Here is an 8,636-nt window from a genome sequence, read left to right as displayed (position 1 = left end):
AGGCCAAGCAACCGACTATTCCAATCGCGGTGTGCAAGAGGGGACAATACTACATGCATTTGGCGTTGAAACAAACAAACAAAAAAAAACAAAACAATTTCTATGAACAAAATAAAATTCTAAAAACATTTATAGATATATTTTTACAAAATCATATCCAATAAAACATCATATCTGTTAAGATACATCAATAGGATTATTACAGATCCCCCCTACCTAAAAGTGGTTTGGCTTGATGGAATTCCGATCATACCACGTACAATCTTGGGGAAGTTCTGTTTGACCAAAAATACTATCACTTAAATATCTAGAAATATATAGAATATATATATATATCTATATATTATATATATATATATATATTATAATATATATATATATATATATATATAAAAGCGTATAATGGATTACATATAGTCCAAGTGCTAAATAATAGACGAAATATCTGTTTTCTCCTCCCACGTATTTGACAATAACCAAAACATGGATATTGTACGTAGTAAATACCAACCAATGCTGCTGAGATATGTAGTTTTAATTTTGCACATTTTGATTTTGTGCGGCGTACGTGAATGCATTATTTTAAGACAACATGAATTGATTGATTCTTCATGCATTTCAATCATGTGATGAAACTTGGCAGAATAAATCATCACTGGTTAGTTAAATTGTGTGTTTCAAGGAGGTGGGAGTTTTGTTTATTTTTTTAATGGCAAGTTTACTCACTAATCTGACCCACTATCTTAAAATAATAATACCCTACATCACACCTATGCAACAGATAGCATTAATCTTAAATATGAGTACTCCATTGTCTCTAATTTATTCTTAAACTTTGCAGGTAAAATATACATTTAACACAGAAATAAAAATAAGGAGTTACCAAATGGAAAAGAGACTCTAAGGCAGCTTATTTACATATTTTTTTAAAGAAACGAATGAAATATTAAATGAAACGAGGACGGGTATTTTTTTTGTAATTGTTTTAAACTATTTGTATATAATACTCATCTATATATCTATATATATATCTATATCTATATCTATATATATCTCTCTCTCTCTCTCTCTCTCTCTCTCTCTCTCTCTCTCTATATATATATATATATATATATATATATATATATATACATACATACATACACACACACACACACACACACACACACACACACACACACACACACACACACACACACACACACATATATATATATATATATATATATATATATATATATATATATATATATATATATATATATATATTAAAGATATTAAATTGGCACCAGGAGACCTGAAACTATTGTATTTCATTATTGCTAAAAACAACACAACATGTATACTTAATGAAATATAAATACATGTTCTGAAGCTTGTAAAATATTTTTACAATATGAATGTCACAACTGTGAAAATAACTAGTTCATAAATTATGTTGTATTATTAACAAACATGCGTTTCTTAGAGAGTACCTGCGGTGAACTAAAAGTGAATATAGACTTATTTCAATATAAAATATGTTTCCAAATACTTTTGTCTACAGCCCTTCCCATTGTTGTGATTGGCTCTTTTAATACACAGTGTTCAAACCACAACAAGCTTCAGGCATGAGTTGTAAACATGTAAAGGTAATGTGACATGACAGCGTTGAGTTCAACAATTGTCGTCTATAGCTACACAATACAAGTTATATCGTTTGCACACAGATATAAATATCAAGGATGAAGAGAATAATTCTAACACATAATACAATACAATAGTACCTGGGTGAACCGTTATTGTTAGACTGCAGTAGTCTAGTCTCTTCACACAATAAATTAAGTTAATATGGTAGAAACACAGCAGCCTGCATGCCAATACAATATTGTATAATCTCTGTTACCAGCGCTCTATGAATAGATTATACAAATAAGTCACCATAACTCTTGATGAATGTATAGTCCATGTCTAAATTCAGTTGAGCATTTCACCTTGCAGAAGACACAAGCCAGAGATCAAGAATAAGGAGGCTCTGATTCCCTTAATACACCTCTGCTAATGAATATCTTTTGCATGTTTTACTGTATGATTGGTTCTATAGGAATATAAAATACATATTTCTCTGAACTCCAGTCGTGGTGTAATAATGTCTTTTAAAGACACGAGAAATCTAAAGAACATGAATGTCGAAGAGTCATCTAAATCGAAAGGTGCAAGATTTAAAAGAACAGATTTCATAGGTCATGCATCGTTCTGACAGAGAATTCTTGTAGTATGCCGTAATGGTAGAATGTTGTTGCAATCAGCTGACCCGAAACGAAAAAGTCCAAAGGACGTCGAAAAGCGCTTTTCCGGTCCAAAATACGTTCCTGCTGGATTGATATGAAATAATAAGTAATTACATCAATTTAGACACTGGTCAGAAGTCAAGGTCACTGACACGTTTAGCAGCTGTGTTCTTTTAGAAACGTATGAAGTAAGTAGGGGAGACCGGGGCTGGTTGTCACACTTTTTGCTCTTTATTATTTTTCTCAATCTGGTGACATGCTGAAAGGTTCTTTTCATCGCTATATTGAAGAGTAACTCTTCACATACAAATTGATGTTTTTTTTTTATTTCAACATAACTTTATTCCAAATATCATATTTGGACGGTTGAAAATGCGCCGATCACCTGTGACAACCTACCCCATACTGGGGTTGGTTGTCACACGATATGGTGTTTGTTGTCACAGCGTATATTCTTACTTTTACAGTAGACAATAATGCAACTTTTTTTTTTTTAATAACATAAAGTTTCTACTGTGTACAATGACAGAAAAAGTTGTATTTTTACTTTTTATGTGAACATAAAAAATACAGACCTATATATATTTGAAATGTTGACCCATGCTACAAAATAATACCACAGCCTCCACAGAACACAAACAGTAAATAATTAAAATAACCATTATATGGTAACATAGCCCACATTTTGGTGTAAAAAAAGTAGAAAGAAAAAAATATAAGACTTCATCCTATAGGATTTACATGTGACAACCAACCCCCAAAACTATGTGACAACCTGCCCCAACCAGACTTAACATGATAATTGAATTCTCTCAGTACTACTGGAAGAACCTACTGGTTTTGTTTATACACCAAAAGTTAGCCAGTATCTGGTTCTATTTAACATGGCCACGAGTTCAAACAAACTCCAATACTACTAAGATTTATAACATAAATAACAAGATATGCATTTTTACTTTTGCGCCCCTTTATGTTAGATGGAATTGACCTCAAATTACAAGCTGGTTGACTTCCAGACAACAAAACACACATGTCAGTGTTAGTATCACCTGCCTGCGCCATTTACTTTCATAGCTATGAGCACTGTGACAACCTACCTCTCAAGTGGTCTCTGAGATAGGGGTAGACAGTGTGACTGAGAAAGAGTTGTAAAGTTCCTGCCACAAAAGGCACCACGCCCACAAATAGTGAATGACAAAATACAGTTGTGTACTGAATTTGAAACCACTAGTCTTTACCATCTGGAAACCATAGTAATGAAAATACAGCATTGGGTAACTTGTAATGGAGGTGGATGGAAAGAAAGTGAGGCAGTAGAACATTTTAAGTACTTCCTTTTGCCATCTGATTGCTCATACCTTGTGTTTTTTTAAACCTGTTCAGTTATTATCATATTGCAAACTTGATGTAGCATATAGGCTACATCCTCTCTGCAAGTGATATGAATAGATTATATAAATAAGTCACCATAACTCTTGATGAATGTATAGTCCATGTCTAAATTCAGTTGAGCATTTCAACTTGCAGAAGACACAAGCCAGAGATCAAGAATAAGGGATTCCCTTAATACACCTCTGCTAATGAATATCTTTTGCATGTTTTACTGTATGACTGGTTCCATAGGAATATAAAATACATATTTCTCTGAACTCCAGTCGTGGTGTAATAATGTCTTTTAAAGACACGAGAAATCTAAAGAACATGAATGTCGAAGAGTCATCTAAATCGAAAGGAGCAAGACTTAGAAGAACAGATTTCTTAGGTCATGCATCGTTCTAACAGAGAGCTAGGGCTGTTACTTTACTTTCCAACTAATGAGAGTCAACCATAAACTCATTACATCATGAATTCCTTCGTGTAGGGTACACAGTATGCTTAATCTATTATTGGAACAAAAAGAGGGTGGGTCTAACATTAAGTACAATCAATTATCTTTATTAGCAAAAAAAGGGATTTAACAAACAGACTATCAGAAGCAACTACCTTTGGTCAAAGGTGTCACCAACAATGGCAAAAAAACACAGTTTATTTTTGACTGCATTCTTTCTAAGAAAATATCACACACCACAAGTATATTTGTACAACAGTCCAATTTCAAAAGGTGGCAGGTGCACAATCTCATCAAACCAATGCAAGCACAGATTTACGTACATCAACAGCATGTTTTACAAAATGCATGCAAATATGCATTGCATTTTACAGTTTAAAAATTATATTTTTAAAATATGTAACTACAAATTAATCCAAATCAGAAAATAATTAAATGTATTCTTAAAACACCTGCTTTAAGAAATGTGAAAATCAGTTTAATAAATTAATTTGTATCACTTCTCATTATTATTATTATTATTATTATTATTATTATTATTATTATTATTATTTATAAACTTGCACATTCAACAGGTCCCATACACTTTCATGGGAAATATAAGCACACTTTTTTAGATGTTAACAGAAAATGACATCAGATATCAGTCAAACAATTTGAACTCGTCGTCTACTTGAGGTCCAGCAATGAAAAGTTCGACAGGTCTGTTACTTTCAGCTGTACGAAATGCAAGAATAATGCTTTAGGTTACAAAAACAACACAAGCTTGACTTCAACAAGTTCAGTGTGCTGTACATTTAACAAATATATATATGCTATATATATATATATATATTATATATTACTTAAATATTGTAAATCCTGTGCCAAAGAATAAATTGATTATGTGACCCAAAAAAAAAAAAAAAACTGTTGATTTTACGGTAAAAAAAAAAACCTGGCAGCTGGATTGCCAATAATATGCTGTATAAACACTGTACAAGTCAGCAAATTAACTCTTACTAAGTGTTCATATGCGTTACACAGCCGAAACAGCAGCAGCAAACCTCAACCAGTAATTACCGCAGCACAGATTTACTTCATAGATTACGACACTACCAGCATCAAACTCAGCAGAAAAAGCAGATATAAATACCTGGACTAGAAGGCTAACCCACTCCAAGATCTGACCTACCACAAGATGGTGACCACACAAAATATGAACAAAACAAATAAAATGGTGAGGTAACACCCAATGAACATGTAAATGTACATATAATTCTGCAACCGCACATCACATTTAACACACAAATAACACTGTTAAAACACTACTATTTGCAACCAGCCCTGCAATGGATTCTGGGATTCCAGTTTTAACGTAATTAGATGTAATATCTACGGTGTTTAACCGTCAACGCTACCCATGTTTTTTCTTAAAAGAAATGTGGTCTGTTAAAACAACAGAAAATATCTGTTTTTACTTTTTTTAATGTAAAAAACTGTTTTTTTTTTTTAAAGGAAATGTTCTGTAAAAATAAACATATGTTCTTCTTTTTAGTACGAAGGTAATTTGCTGTTAAATGTAAGGTCAATTGTCATTTTATAAGAGAAGGCAATTTACCGTCACTGTTTGTTTACCAGAATTTTACCGTTGAATTTACTGACATTTTTTACAGTGTAGGAAAAATAAATGACCAGTTAAAACTGTACATGTTGTTAATTGAAAGCGTGGCAGTTTTAATCAACAGTTTACATTGCTATTTGCTATCACATTTAAAAAAACACAGAAGTGTATTGGAATACAGTTTAAAAATGGACGACATATTATATTCTATGGGATTGCCAATTAAACAGACTGTCCAGTACAGTAAAATACAAGCGATAAGTTACTCATTTAAATTGCATATTTATGTATGACATAATATTGCAATCTTATTCAATGACTGCTTGATTCAAGTGTTTACTAACCTGCCTATTGAGACCTGAAATAAAAGGGCAGAATTAAAATGTCTTTTACTATCACAACCCATGTTATAAATTTATGGTATTGATGAAAATGACAGTAATAACAATTATATTTGAAGTAGCATAAAACTGGTAAACCTATTAATATAACACAGTAGTTACATGTTGCTTAATTAAGACATAATACATAAAAAAGGGTTTTACAATGTTTGAGACAGAAAGTTATTAATATTTTTTATTCTTACTTCTTCCATTGTTAAACTGCCCCCTGCAAAATACAAAAACGTCAACCTGCAATTCTTGTCCTTCACACCAGAAATTCCTAACCTGTGGTCCATGAGTAAATCCCAAGCTGTCCTTTAAAGGACTGCCAACCAGTGCATTAAAATATACATCTGCTTAGCTTTAGAACATTATTGTTGGTCTCCCCTTTAATGTGCTGAGATTCATTGGATTCGTCATTGTTTGTTTTTTTTTTGTTTTGTTTTTTTTTATAATTTATAAAGCCTCTTAACAAAGAAGATCTTCACCAACTAACAACCCTGTAGTTGTTATTTGTCTATCCATTCTGAAGCTCAGTAGATATTTCTTGTGTTAGATCTAATCACTGCCCAAAGGAAAAGGCTTTTTGACATCTATGGCTATACACTGCACACATATGTCCCCTAGTGGGATGATATAAAAGTGCAGTAATACACACAGTAATGCAAATAAGAACGAGAAAGGTTTTTCTTTTTGTGAAATGCACCAAACTAAAAATGTGGCAGTGAAGTGCTTATTTATTTTACTGGACAACACTTGTAATAGTACTTCAGTGAGACAGGCATGAAATACAGATTTTTTTTTTTTTTTCATGCACACAGATCTCAATTTTGCCATACTGGGTCAGAAGTCAATGGTGTCAAGTTTAACCTGCACAGTTTGCAAACCTACAAAAATAAAGACAATACCTCAATGGTCTCAAAGATAGGATGTGAAGCCAATATCTCTAAGGATTTAGTCTCTATCAACCTGAAAACTCCTAATAACAAATTATCAAAAAAGTTTCCATAACACAAAGTCAGCATGTAGTCAGTATCTCTAAGGGCTTTTGAGATATGAGCTGTTGAAAGATCTCTGAGGATGCTTAATAAATTAGAGCTCCAATATCGTTAGCAGTATCATTTTTTAAATTTTTATTTTTTTTTTATTACTGGGTAGAAAAGCTGTGATGTGCACATTCAATAGGTCCATCAAATAATACACATGCTGATATGTCCAAATGAGAAAAGTACATGTTTTTGGGCTATTGTTGGTGTAAACAACGGGGGTTATTTTCATTCTCAGAAAACAATAATATTATGCTTCTCTACAGCTCTTTTCTACAGCATTGTGCTTGGTTCTATGAGGAAGAAATGTGGGTGCAGTTTGTTACTTTTTTGCTAACCTATAGTTAGTTATAGTGGATGTGTTGCTTGACATTGCTTCTACATTACGATATTAACATTAATGTTTCAGTTTGTTATATACTACTATAAAAAGTAATATAGAATTGACTTGCAGTGCATTTAATTGGCTTCAGCATCTCATTCACTGTCTCTTTTTTAGTTCAGCTTTTTATTTTTGTGGACTTTTAAACCACCTGTAAAGATATAACATCATAGAGCAGCCCTATCTTCCATGTTGTGCCAACTTGTATATTAAATTATCCTTGTACTGGACAGGGTTTCCCTTTAAGAGGAAACCTCCCCCACTGTTACAGTAAGGCAGAATGGCAAAGCCCCTGGAGGTGCTATAAAAATGGGACTGTAGTCTTCTTTTGTCCAGTAGACAAAGAATGGGTGCTGGACAAAGAAGTCGACTGATCTGTTGTCGTCCCTTCAGAGTTTTTCAAAGTTTCAAGTTAAGAGAATATAATACAAATAAAAAGTATGACTTCACAATGATGAAGGGAAACAACAGCATTAAATGTAAAAAAAAAATAAAGCTGCAATACCCTTATTTACTTAGTTTCTTGAATTTACTTGGTCAAGCAGATGCCTGACAAAAGATGAAGAAATAAAGCACCGATACCCAGGAAACCCTGGGAAACAATATAACTGGTAATGAACATCAGAAAAAATGCACTAAAGATAGCAATAATGAATAGAAGATCATTAAATGACAAGCAGGGTGTTTTTTAATGAGACTCGTTGTTTCCCTTGTAATTGCAACATCCAAACATACTTTTTTGAAGCTCATTACTTTTGTTCTGGAGGGATTACTGTAAACACATCATAACTGCAAAATGCATAATAATAAAAATGTTTAATTAGGTAGGTCTTTCCTATATTGAAAGAAGAGAAAAATACCATTGTAGGCCACATCATTGGCAAGCACCAATGGCATCACAATTCATTTAAAAGAAATATTCAGCTATTGGTACAGAGTTGGTACTGTAAAGTGTGTGTGTGTGGTTCATGTATTCTGTTTACCATTGATAAGTCAAAATAAACAGCGTCCAAGGTGGTTCCTTTGTATGTATTGCTTTTTAAAACATAACATTCGGATTCAATAACATTCAAATTAGAAATGTAGGTACATTTTTTTTAACTGAATTGTACTCCAAAACAACA

This window comes from Polyodon spathula, chromosome 14 (assembly GCF_017654505.1).
Source record: "Polyodon spathula isolate WHYD16114869_AA chromosome 14, ASM1765450v1, whole genome shotgun sequence".
Lineage (NCBI taxonomy): Eukaryota > Metazoa > Chordata > Actinopteri > Acipenseriformes > Polyodontidae > Polyodon > Polyodon spathula.
This window is presented reverse-complemented; position numbering follows the sequence as displayed.